Raw genomic sequence first — 14,085 nt, 5'->3', positions numbered from 1 at the left:
CCCAAAGTGTTGGTATTATAGGCATGAGCCACCACTCCCAGATGTGACAGCCTTGATTTGCTTTGGGGCACTACAGATGGGATCCAGGGAGGGCTCAGCCTCTCACTGTTTGGGGCCAGATGATTCTCTGTGGTGGAGGCTGTCCTGTGTATCAGAAGACTATTAGCAGCACCCTGACCTCTCTCACTAGATGGCAGTAGCATCCCTAATTGTGACAACTCAAAATATTTCTGGCAAAGACAAATGTACCCTGGAAACCTCAATAGTCCTTGTTGAAAACCACTGGATTAGACATATGGCCTGTTTTTTGGACTTCATATAAGTGATATCACACAGTATATACTATATGTGTCTGGCTTCTTCCCTTCAAGATAGGGCTTCTGGGATTCATTTATGTAGCCATACTTATCTAAGGTTCATTCATTCACTTGCCATAGATATACTGCAGTTTATTTATGATATATTGTTTCTGATTTTTGATCAATAGTGAACACACTTGGGTATTAGGTGTTCTGTCCCAGATTTCTTCTGGGACAACTGCACTGGACATGCTGATTTTTACGATCAGATCAAGCTTTTGCTTATGTGAACAAGCTCTGTGTAAGTCCCCACTTCATTATCCTTTTTGCTAGCAAGTCAGTCAACTTTGGTACATGCTCAGGGCCACTGTCTATAAAACTCTTTTTTGGCTCAGTAACTTGTGTACCCAGGCATTTGACCCGAGTCTCAGCTCTTAGCTACTTTACTTTCATGCCAGGAATGAATTTTTTTTCTTTTTTTTTTTTTATTGTTAAATCATAGCTCTGTACATTAGTGCAATCTCCTGTACCCATTCTAAGATGCACCATAGATGTGGCTCCACCCATTACCCTCCCTGCACCAAAACCTCCCCCCTCCCTTCCCCTTCCTTGGCCCTTTCCCCATAGTCTTGTGCTATAGTTGGGTTATAGTCTTCATGTGAAAGCTATAATTTAGCTTCATAGTAGGGCTGAGTACATTGAGGAATGAATTTTTTTTAACAGAACTGGAAAAGCAAGGAGAATTCTGTACTTTGCTTAAGGAATATCCAGACCCACTCGTTCCAGGCCATAGAAAATTTCCAGCAAATAACCCTCTGACCTTTCATGAGGCTTTCAGCAGATGACTTGTTGATCTCTTGCACTACACCCCAAGATACAGAGCTATGACTGACCTGCCTGCCACCTCCTGAGCTACACATGCACAACACCCTGAATTGCTTTACAAGAGGCCCCTTACCCTAACTTGGAGCTTCTATGAATTTGACTGTTTTAGATACCTCATATAAGTGGGGTCATGCAGTATTTTTCCTTCTGTAATAGACATTTCACTTTGTATAATGTCCTTCAGGTTCATTCATGTTGTTGCAAATGACAGGATTTCCTTCATTGTAAGGCCATATACTTTGTAAGTACATGCTACATTTTTTTTCTTTTCTTTCCTCTTTTCTTTTTCATTCCTTTCCTCTCTCTTTCTCTCTTTCTTTCCCTCCCTCCCTTCCTCTCTCCCTTTTTTCTCTCTTTCTCTCTCTCTCCTCCTTCTCTCTTCCTCCTCCTCCTCCTTCTTCTTTTCTGTCTCTCTCTCTCCTTTCTTTCTTTCATAATGCTGGGATTACAGGTGTGAACCAGCACACCCAGCCCATGTATATACCACATTTTTTTTTAATCCATTTATTTATGGATGGACATTTAGGTTCTATCTGTATCTTGGTTATTGTGAATAATGCTTCAATGAACATGGGAGTGCAGACATCTCTATGAGACCATGAGTTCAGTTCTCTGGCAAGATGAGTAATTTTAGACATCTTCTGTACACATTGTGCCTATAGTTAACAGTACTGTATATACACTTTAAAGTTTGCTCAGAGGTGTTCTTAGCACAGTTAAAAAAATGGGATTTGAGTCAGAAAATGCAGATTTGCATAGCAGGCTCACTCACTTACTGTGTTTTTATGTAAATTTTATCTCTGTTAATTTTACTTTCCTCAGAGAATTATGGTGACGATGAAATGAGTAATATGCATGCATATGTGAGCATATTTGTGAACTATAAAACCATAAACCAGAGACATTGTTCAAAACTGGTGTAGTATAAATCAAATAAATAAATTGTTGAACAGATTAAAACAAATGTATCCAATGCAAGGGCCTTGATCTGTAGTTGAACTGCCTGAGGTCACCCTAGTTCTTCCTGTTTACAATGTGAAAAACCTGTAATCAAGGGTTTGATGCTCACAGGGGCCTGGGACTGTTTGGTTCGTGCTTAGTGTCCATAGCAGTCACTTCCAGTGGGGCATTCTGCATTGCCCTGTTTTTTGCTATATACATTTCAGCTTTTCTATTAGCCTCATTCTAAATTCTCTGTCTTTTAAAATATATTCTATTGTTTCTTTTTCATTTTTATTTATTTTTTTGATACAGAGTCTCACTGTGTCACTCTCAGTAGAGTGCCATAGTATCACAGCTCACAGCAACCTCAAATTCTTGGGCTTAAGCGATTCTCTTGCCTCAGCTTTCCAAGTAGCTGGGACTACATGCACCTGCCACAACACCCAGCCATTTTTCTGTTGCAGTTGTCATTGTTGCTTTAGCTGGCAGGGCCCAGTTGAACTCGCCAGTCTTGGTGTACTTGGGTGGGCACCCTACCCACTGAGCTATGGGCACTGCCATTTTCCTTTTATTTTTAGTTGATCTGAAAAATTGCACATATTTAGGGGATACAGAGTGATATTTTGATACTGGTGTGCAATGTGTAATGATCAAGTCAGGATAATTGACATACCCATCACCTCAAACATCTACCATTTCTTTGTGTTGAGAGCATTCAGAATCTTTCCGTCTAGCTATCCGAAAATATGCAATAAATTATTGTTAGCTATAGTTATCCTGTAGTGCTGTAAAACACTAGAACTTTTCCCTCATCTCTAGCTATGATTTTGTAAACCAGCCTTTGGCTATGCCTCCCTCCCCAGCCTCTGATGATCACAATGTTATTTTACTTAATATGATATCCTCCAGGTTCATCTATTTTGCCACAATGATAAGATTCATTCTATTGTGTATGCATACCACATTTTCTTTATTCATACATCTGCTGGTGGATATTTAGGTTGATTCCTTATTTTCTCTACTTTGAGTGGTGCTGCAATAAACTTGGATGTGTAGGTGCCCCTTTGTGACTGATTTCCTTTATGTTGGATAAATACCCATAAATGAGACTGTGGATTACGTCGTATTTCTTTATTTTTGTTTTTTGAGACAGAGTCTTACTATGTTGCCCTCGGTCCTCACAGCTCACAGCAACCCCAAACTCTTGGGCTTCAGCGGTTCTCTTGCCTCAGCCTCCCAAGTAGCTGGGATTATAGGCGCCTTCCATAATGTCCGGCTATTTTTTCGTTGCAGTTGTCATTGTTACTTTAGCTGGCCCAGGCCACGTTGGAACCTGCCAGCCTAGGTTTATGTGGCCGGTGTCCTAACCACTGACACTTTTCTATTTTTAGTTTTCTGAGGAAGCTCCACACAGCTTTCCACTATGGCTGGACTAATTTACATTTCCAAAAACAGTGCTTAAGAGTTTTTTTTTTTATTGTTAAATCATAGCTGTGTACATTAGTGCAATCAAGGGGTACAATGTGCTGGTTTCATATACAATCTGAAATATTCTCATCAAACTGTTTTTATTTATTTATTTTTTTATTAAATCATAGCTGTGTGCATTAGTATGATCATGGGGCACCATACACTTGGTTCATAGACCATTTGACACATTTTCATCACACTAGTTAACATAGCTTTCGTGGCATTTTCTTAGTTATTTTGCTAAGACCTTTACATTCCACATTTACTAGGATTCACATATACCCTTGTAAGATGCACCGCAGGTGTAATCTCATTAATCCCCCTCCCTCCACCTATCTCCCCCCTCCCTCACCTCCATTTCCCCCTTCTCCCTATTCTTAGGTTGTAACTGGGTTATAGCTTTCATGTGAAGGTCCTACATTAGTTTCATAATAAGGGTGAGTACATTGGGTATTTTTTATTTCATTCTTGAGACACTTTACTAAGAAGAATATGTTCCAGCTGCATCCATGTAAACATGAAAGAGGTAAAGTCTCCACCTTTTTTTAAGGCTGCATAATATTCCATGGTGTACATATACCACAATTTATTAATCCATTCGTGGATCGATGGGCACTTGGGCTTTTTCCATGACTTAGCAATTATGAATAGGGCTGCAATAAACATTCTGGTACAAATATCTTTGTTATGGTGTGATTTTTGGTCTTCTGGGTATATGCCCAGTAGAGGGATTACAGGATTGAATGGCAGATCTATTTTTAGATCTCTAAGTGTTCTCCATATCTCTTTCCAAAAGGAATGCATTAATTTGCACTCCCACCAGCAGTGCAAAAGTGTTCCCTTTTCTCCACATCCACGCCAACATCTCTGGTCTTGGGATTTTGTGATGTAGGCTAGTCTCACTGGAGTTAGATAATATCTCAAAGTAGTTTTGATTTGCATTTCTCTGATGATTAAAGATGATGAGCATTTTTTCATATGTCTGAAGGCTTTGCGCCTGTCTTCTTCAGAGAAGTTTCTCTTCAAGTCCCTTTCCCAGCCTGCGATGGGATCCCTTGTTCTTTTCTTGCTAATGCATTTGAGTTCTCTGTGGATTCTGGTTATTAAACCTTTGTCGGAGACATAACCTGCAAATATCTTTTCCCATTCTGAGGGCTGTTTGCTTGCTTTATTTACTGTGTTATTGGCTGTGCAGAAGCTTTTTAGTTTGATCAAGTCCCAATAGTGTATTTTTGAAGCAGCTTCAATTGCCCAGGGGTTCCTTCTAATGAAAATCTCGCCCAACCCAATTTATTCAAGGGTTTTCCCTTCACTCTCTTCTAGTATTTTTATAGTTTCATGTCTTAGGTTTAAATCTTTAATCCAGTGAGAGTCTATCTTGGTTAATGCTGAGAGGTGTGGGTCCAGTTTCAGTCTTCTACAGGTTGCCAGCCAGTTCACCCAGCACCATTTGTTAAATAGGGAATCTTTTCCCCACTGAATGTTTTTAATTGGTTTGTCAAAGATTAAATAACGGTAAGTAGCTGGATTCATCTCTTGGTTCTCTATTCTGTTCCAGACGTCTACTTCTCTGTTTTTGTGCCAGTACCATGCTGTTTTGATCACTATCGATTTGTAGTATAGTCTGAGGTCTGGTAGCGTGATTCCTCCTGCTTTGTTTTTATTTTTGAGTAATGTCTTGGCTCTTCGAGGTTTTTTCTGATTCCATATAAAACGAAGTATTGTTTTTTCAAGATCTTTAAAGTATGATAGTGGAGCTTTAATGGGGATTGCATTGAAATTATATATTGCTTTGGGTAGTATGGACATTTTAAGAATGTTGATTCTTCCTAGCCATGAGCATGGTATGTTTTTCCATTTGTTAACATTCTCAGCTATCTCTTTCCTTAGAGTTTCATAGTTCTCTTTATATAGATCTTTCACGTCCTTTGTTAGATAAACTCCCAAGTATTTCATCTTCTTTGGCACTACTGTGAATGGGATAGAGTCTTTAATTGTTTTTTCAACTTGACTATTGTTGGTATATATAAAGGCTACCGATTTATGAATGTTGATCTTGTAACCTGAGATGCTGCTGTATTCCTTGATCACTTCTAAGAGTTTTGTAGTAGAGTCCCTAGTATTTTCCAGATATACAATCATATCATCTGCGAAGAGCGAAAGTTTGATCTCTTCTGACCCTATGTGGATACCCTTGATCACCTTTTCTCCCCTAATTGTGGTGGCTAAAACTTCCATTACAATGTTAAAGAGCAATGGAGACAGTGGGCAGCCTTGTCTGATTCCAGATCTGAGTGGAAATGATTCCAATTTAACTCCATTCAATATGATATTCGCTGTGGGTTTGCTGTAGATGGCTTCTATCAGTTTAAGAAATGTCCCTTCTATACCAATTTTCTTAAGTGTTCTGATCATGAAGGGATGTTAGATGTTATCAAAAGCTTTTTCTGCATCGATTGAGAGAATCATATGGTCTTTGTTTTTTAATTTGTTTATGTGCTGAATTACATTTATAGATTTACGTATATTGAACCAGCCTTGAGATCCTGGGATAAAACCGACTTGGTCATGATGTATGATTTGTTTGATACGTTGATGGATTCTATTTGTTAGAATCTTGTTGAATATTTTTGCATCTATATTCATTAGTGATATGGTCATAATTTTCTTTTCTTGTTGGGTCTTTTCCTGGTTTGGGGATCAGGGTGATGTTTGCTTCATAGAACGTGTTGGGTAGTCTTCCTTCTTTTTCTACCATTTGGAACAGGTTGAGTAATATAGGTACTAATTCCTCTTTAAAGGTTTGGTAGAATTCTGACGTAAAACCATCTGGTCCCGGGCTTTTCTTTTTGGGGAAATTTTGTATGGTTGATGTTATTTCCGAACTTGATATGGGCCTGTTCAACATTTCCACTTGATTTTGCTTAAGTCTTAGAAGGTGACGTGCTTCCAAGTAACGGTCAATTTCCTTCAGATTTTCGTATTTCTGAGAGTAAAGTTTCTTGTAATATTCATTAAGGATTTTTTGGATTTCTGAGGAGTCTGTTGTTATTTCGTCTTTGTTATTTCTGATTGATGAGATTAGAGATTTTACTCTTTTTTTCCTGATTAGGTTGGCCAAAGGTTTATCTATTTTGTTGACCTTTTCAAAAAACCAGCTTTTTGATTTATTGATCTGTTGTATTATTCTTTTGTTTTCAATTTCATTTAATTCTGCTCTGATTTTGGTTATTTCTTTTCTTCTACTAGATTTGGGGTTGGAGTATTCTTCCATTTCCAGTCTCTTGAGATGTCCCATTAAGTTGCTTACTTCCTCTCTTTCCGTTCTCCTGAGGAAGGCTTGCAGTGCTATAAATTTCCCTCGTAGAACTGCCTTTGTGGTGTCCCGGAGGTTCTGATAGTTCATGTCTTCATTGTCGTTTTGTTCCAAAAATTTGGCAATTTCCTTCTTGATCTCATCTCTGACCCAGCTATCATTCAGCATAAGGTTATTTAACTTTCATGTTTTTGTATGAGTGTGCAGAATCCTGTTGTTACTCATCTCAAGTTTTATTCCATGATGGTCTGAGAAGATGCATGGAATAATTTCTGTTCCTTTAAATTTACTGAGGTTAGACTTATGACCTAAGATGTGATCAATTTTGGAATATGTTACGTGGGCTGATGAGAAGTATGTGTATTCAGTTTTGTTAGGATGAAATGTTCTGTAGATGTCTGCTAAATCTAAATGCTGGATGGTTAGATTTAAATCTAGAATTTCTTTACTCAACTTTTTGTTGGAGGATCGATCCATCACTGTGAAAGGAGTGTTAAAATCTCCGACTATTATAGAGTTGGAGGAAATTAAGTTGCTCGTGTTTGTTAGAGTTTCTCTTATAAATTGAGGTACATTCTGGTTGGATGCATAGATATTAATAATTGAAGTCTCATCATATTGAGTCTTACCCTTAACAAATATGAAGTGACCATTTTTGTCCTTCCTTACTTTTGTTGGTTTAAAGCCTATTGTATCCGCAAATGAAATTGTAACACCTGCTTTTTTCTGGTTACCATTTTCCTGAAATATGGATGACCATCCTTTAACCTGAGTCTGTATTTGTCTTTTAAGTTAAGATGTGACTCTTGTATGCAACAAGTGTCTGGCCTGAGTTTTTGTATCCAGTCAGCTAAGCTATGTCTCTTTAGAGGGCAGTTTAAGCCATTCACATTAATGGAGAGTATTGATAAGTTTGGTGAAATTTTGGGTATTCAGTTTTTCGAAAGTCCAGTGGGCATTTTAATCCTTTTGCCATTGTGGAAGTTGGAGTTTGATCAGAAGTTTCTCAGGGAGTTTACTTTTGTAGTAGAGGATTGGGTTGGTTATTATGGAGTATAGGTCTGAGAATATCCTGAAGAGCTGGTTTGGTTATGGCAAATTTCTTTAGCATATGAATGTCATTAAAGTATTTAATTTCTCCATCATAAATGAAACTCAGTTTAGCTGGGTACAAGATCTGGGGTTGAAAGTTATTTTGCTTGAGGAAATTAAACGTTGATGACCACCCTCTTCTGGCTTGAAAAGTTTCAGCAGAGAGATCTGCAGTCATTCTAATGTTCTTCCCTTTGAAGGTAATAGTTTTCTTTCGCCTGGCCTCTTTGAGAATTTTCTCTTTCATATTAACTTTAGTGAAGTTAATTATGATATGCCTGGGTGATGTCTTATTGGGGTTGAGTCATGCTGGGGTTCTGAAGCTATCTGCTATCTGAATTTCAGGTTCTCTAGGCATGTCTGGAAAATTCTCTTTCATAATTTCATGCAGAATGGCCTCTGCGCCCAGTGAGGCCACTTCATGTGTTTCAGGAATTCCTATGAGTCAGATATTTGCCTTCTTCGAGTTATCCCAGAGCTCTCTGAGAGAATGATCCATTTTTGCTCTCCATTTCTCTTCCTCTTTGAGAGTTTGGGAGCATTTAAAGACTTTATGTTTAATGTCGGGGATCCTTTCTTCTGCTTGGTCCATTCTGTTGCTAAGGGATTCTACTGTATTTTTCATATCTTTGAGGGCTGCAAATTCTTGCTTCAGTGTGTCTAAGTCTTTGTGGTTTTGTCTTTAAATTCGTTAAATTCTTGAGACAGCTTTTGAATTTCTCCACGAATTCCTAATTCCATTTTGTTAATCTTGTTTGCCATCCAAATTCTGAATTCGATTTCTGACATCTCAGCCATTTGTTTGTGAATGGGATCTTCAATTACATCTGCCATATCTTTCCTTGGGGGTGTTGATCTATTCTGGTTATTCATGTTACCAGAGTTTTTCTGCTGATTCCGCCCCATGATTGTTTTACTCCCTTTGATTTCTCCGCTGGTGTTTTGTCAAGGACCTGTATAGTGCTATGGCCTGAGAAACTGGGGCCCTGTTCTGTGTAGAGGGGCTACGTAGTTCTGTCTTGTTTTGAGCTGGTTTCTATTTGACCCTAGTGAAACAGTTACTCTGGGTTGAAGTCTCAGCTGTGGAGAAATACCAGCAATTAAGTCACCCCACCCATCACAGGCAACAAATGGAAAAGGAAAATCAAACCTTCCTACAACCACACACCCAGGGCACCACCTGGATAGTCCCCAGGTGAGTGGCTCAGTTCAAAATGTCCAAATCAATTGTCTCAGTCAGCAGCTGCCTTGTGTGGGAGAGTTCAAGAGGTTCCTGGGAACTGGATCACAGGGGTCTGGTGACTGCTCTAATATGGCTTGCTCCAGTGCTGCGTGGAGTCAGGAAGAGCCACCCAGTAAATAGTTCAGTCTGGGTAGATTGATGCCTCCTTCCCCACCTTGCAGCTCTGTCACACCCAGTCGCTTGTAGCCCCACAGGGCTATGACTCACTCAGTTGTCTGTAGGAAGCAGATACTCCAGGGGTTTGCACCTGCCTAAGTCACAGGGTAGTCTGTGTCTGCTCATCTAGGCTGCTACTCTCTGTCTTTATCCAGCAGGGTGTGGTGTGGCCTGTCAACCTCGGGCACTTGATGGAGGCTGGAGGTGTTCACTCAGTTCCAACCCCACCCTTAGTTTATGTTACTGGGTGAATGGAACAACCCTGTGGGAGTTTGTTTCTGACCTTGCTAGATTCTTCTGCAGAGGAGAGGCTGATTTGAGTTCCCAGAACCTGTGCCTCAGGCCCTGTCTTTAGTCCTGCAGGTTTGTATTTGCAGCATGATCAGTTGTCGGCTGTAGCCTCTTTGCCTCCTTTGTCTATAGGCTAGTGATCCCTTGAGGGCCAGGTGCGTCTTAGGCTCAGTAAAGCGGTCCTCTGGATCAGCCCCACCCTGGGAGTTTCCCGGCTCTGCGGGTGTGTTTTCTAGTCCCCGTGTTCCACCCAGGTCAGTGCCGCCTCAGGCAAACCCTTTAGTCACAGGACCTGTGTTTCAGTCTCAGGTCTGTTCCATGGTGGTTGCCATCTGAGAAGATGCTCGGCCTCATCTGGTTGCCCAGGAAGACAGGAGGAGAGGCTATGGGATATCTGGGGGTGGGCCTTGTTATTGCTGAAGACGGCTGTTGCTCTGCACCTCGGGGCACCACCGCTGCAGTGTAATTCCCTCTTAGCCGACCATCATCTTCTTGCTCCTTTGCTATAGAGTCAGCACTGGCCAGCTGCAGTCCAGGTCTGCACCTCTCGAGAGTTCGCCCAAGAATCTGGACTTCTTGGGGGGCAGATCTCCAGATCACGGAGTGAGAGTGGAGGGGAGTGTTGGGAGCTCAGAGTTGCAGGTCGTAACACCAAGCTCATTGAGACCAAATGAACAAATAAAGAGATACAAAGGTTACCAGGCACATGGGGCCATAGATACAGAGATAGATGGAAACACATAGACATACAGGTAACAGCCACGACAACAGCAATGTCAGAACAACTGCAATAAAAATAGTGATAATCGTAAAATAATTGAAAGAAAGGAAAAAAGAGAGAAAAAAGTGGTGTTAGTAGGAATGTTAAATGAGAAGAAAGAAGAAATTAAAATTAGAAGACATAGAAATAAAAAAATCTATATAAAAAGTAATAATAAAAAATTATCAAAATCTCCTCTAACAAAATGGTGAGGAAAAAACAGACAAAAACAAAACATACACAAAAGCCCATGAAAACCAAAAAAACCCAAAACAAAACAAAAAAAAAGAGGCACCAACTACAAAAATATTCTTGCGTGTAGAAATATACCTACGTATATCTATATGTCTGCTATAGGGATCAACTTTGGTAGGAATATATTCATACTGCAATATAATTTCTGGACACCAGGTGGCGCTGTGAGTGGTTCCAAGGCTTATACCTAATTTACAGTTTATACTGTTACCATGGTAACGACCTTCCATGGCCCCTTGCCATTTTGGAATTTCTGTAAAAGTTTGTCACCTAAGAATTGTGTAACCTCGGCTGTTCTTTTCCAGATAGCACTTGCAACCGACCTTCCCACTCAGTGCAGGTGTCCACGCTTCTTAAGTCTTTCCACTCTGTTTCCAGGTTCTCTTGCAAACTGGCAACTGCAATCAGTTGTAGGGGGAGTGGTGCTGAGTTTGCGCGGTTGTTGGCGGGCTTGCGGTTTTATCTGCTGTAGCTGGTTCCCGGGGCTGAAGCCAAGTTCGCGGCTTTAGCAGCTAAAGCCGTCCGTGGCTTCAGTAGCTTCCCGGCTTTACCAGCCAAAGCCAGGTCCGTGGCTTCAAGCCGGTTCCCGTGGTTGGAGCGTTCAGGGGACTTATTCTGGGTTTCATGGTTCAGAGTTTCCCTTTTGGATCGGCGCCCGCCAGTTCGCAGTGCAGCCTAAACCGCCAGCCCCCTCCAATGCCTGAGGGAAAGGTGCCCGCCCTTTTGGGTAGTTCAAAATGTCTGTTTCCCAGGCAGGATCCCTTCCCTTCAATTGTCCAACAGTTTGCCCAGCTCCCCATGGTTTTGAGTGGCTCTCCTCTTGGATGCCTCCCTCAGTTCAGGAATAATTATTTGTCAATTGGGTTTTGTCAGCATTTACAAGCTGCTGACCTCCGTAGGGGAGAGGCCTGCTGGCCTGCACAGCCGAGCAGGGAAGAATCTCTACAACAGAGTCTGTGATTTTAAATTACCCCTCATATATAGCAATCTGCCATTTCGCTGGGCGTCTCCAGCTGTTTGTCCACTCCAATAATCCACATACAGGGAAGGTCCAGACTGCCTTTACTCTCACCTGATGGCTTCTTGTTTTTTTTTTTTTAAGACAGAGTCTCAAGATGTCGCCCTCAGTAGGGTAGAATGGCGTCACAGCTCACAGCAAGCTTTAACGCTTGGGCTTAAGTGATTCTTTTGCCTCTGCCTCCCAAGTAGCTGTGACTACAGGCACCACTCACAAAGCCTGGCTATTTTTTTGTTGCAGTTGCCATTGTTTAGCAGGCCCAGGCCGGGTTTGAACCCATCACCCTCGGTGTATGTGGCTGATGCCCTAACCGTGGTGCTACAGGTGCTAAGCTGAGCTTTGTTATTTTTTGTCTTTTTGCTAACAGTCATTCGAATTGGGATGAGATGATAATCTAATTGTGGTTTTGATTTGCATTTCCCTAAAGATTAATGATGTTGAACATTTTTCCCATATACTTGGGCATTTGTATGTCTTCTGAGAAATGTTTATTCAGATCCATTTCCCATTTTAAAATTAGAGTATTTGCTGTTGAATTTTTTACTTCCTTTTATATTCTGGATATTAGTCACTTGTCAAATAAATAGCTTGCAAATATTTTATCCCATTTTATAAGTTGTCTCTTCATTCTGTTGAATTCCTTGCTGTGCAGAAATTTTTAGTTTGATATAGTTCCATTTATCTGTTTTTGGAAAAAAATTGTATATGCCTTTGAAGTCATAAAAGTGTTGCCTAAACTAATGTCCTAACAGATTCCCCCTATGTTTTCTTTTAGTAGTTTTACAGTTTGGGGTCTTACATCTAAATCTTTAATCCATTTTGAGTTGATTTTTTTGTGTGGTGAGAAACAGCAATCTTTTTTTTTCACATTAAAACCAGAACATATTTTATTTTCAAGGACACATTAAACATCAGGCTTTTCCAGCACCACTGTAGCCTCTATGAATTCTTCATATAGAATTAAGTATATTGGAAGCAAGTTGTTTCTGATTATCAGTAACCAAGACACAACAGCACTAATGGTAAGAGAGTTTTGTATCCAACATCTTAACAATTAAGACAGCATATTTTACTTTCAATTAGACTATACATGTTACCATATCCTTCAATCCATAAAGGATTCCACTGTAAAATGATCCACGTGGACTCCATGTAATTCTTCTCACACATAATTCACTTCAAGTTAGATGAGGCACTAACTATAAAACATGCATTACCTGAAGTATGCAAGCATGAAAAGTAGAACTCTACAACTTATCTTTTAAGAAAAAGAGTAAGTTATAGGAGCTTTTTATTGTTTGAATAACAGAACACATAAAATTAGGCAGAGAAGTCCTCAAGGAATTGATGGTCACACGGCACTGTTATTTGCCCTTTGGTCCTTCATCTTGTAAGCACTTACCATATTTTCTTTTAATGATATGAGAATTTTTGATCACAAATGCAATGCAAGTGTGAATAAATAAATGTATTGTTAACACTCCCACCCCATGTTCCTTTAAATAGAAAAAAGTGCTAAATGTCTCTTCACATAGCCTATTTGGCCATAGTTTTAAAAACCTATGCTTTTAAAAACCAATTGTAATTTGATCTTCTGAAATCCTTCTCAAACCACAGCTCATTTTGTTAAAGAAATCCTGGGAAAGATGTCCTATTGATATTGTCGATAGTCTCCAAAAGGTGAGGATGGTAACTGGGTTGAAGGCAACTGGGAAGCGTCTTCAGCAAAGTAAGGACCATTGGGAAACTGCGCAGAAGCAAATACCAGCTCCTTCAGTTAAAGCTAGGAGAATGCCACCCATTGCAGCTGACCCAACCATGGCCACTGGTCCATTTCTTGCTGCCAGTATGGCTCCTGTTAAGGCACCACTTTTGATGGAATTCCAGGGATCTTCTTTTTCTCTGACTTGAACCATACTATAGTCAATCATGGAAAACAGTCCTCCCCAAACAGCAAAGCTACCTCCCAATTGTGGAGCTCTGGTTTTAATAGCTGTCAAACTCCCTCATAGTCTGTGGTTTACTCCCACCGGAGAATTTCTAAAACCTTTGATTGCTTGAAAGATACCATCAACAATGGTAACCATCTTAAAGGCCCCACCACAGTCATCCACTATTCGCCAAGGGCAAGGTTCCTGGGCATATTCCTCCATCTTGACTCCAGCCAAGAAACAGCAATCTTATTTCATTCTTCTGTATATGGATATTCAGTTTTCCCAATATCATTTATTGAAAAAGGTGTTCTTTCTCCAGTGTTTTTTTCTTGACATCATTTTTGAAAATGAGTTGGCATGGATTTATTTCTGTCTTTTCCACTTTACTCCACTGGTCTATGTGTCTGTTTATATATCAATGCTG

At 40.1% G+C, this 14,085-nt stretch overlaps 1 pseudogene; it reads right to left on the bottom strand.

The window, feature by feature from the left end:
• Positions 1 to 13,355: 13,355 nt before the first annotated feature.
• Positions 13,356 to 13,880, bottom strand: LOC128573150 (mitochondrial import inner membrane translocase subunit Tim17-A-like; annotated as a pseudogene).
• Between the last annotated feature and the right edge of the window lie 205 nt (positions 13,881 to 14,085).

This window comes from Nycticebus coucang, chromosome 20, assembly GCF_027406575.1.
Source record: "Nycticebus coucang isolate mNycCou1 chromosome 20, mNycCou1.pri, whole genome shotgun sequence".
NCBI classification, from domain to species: domain Eukaryota; kingdom Metazoa; phylum Chordata; class Mammalia; order Primates; family Lorisidae; genus Nycticebus; species Nycticebus coucang.
Note: the sequence above shows the minus strand (reverse complement) of the source record. Positions and strands in the feature narration are given on the sequence as shown.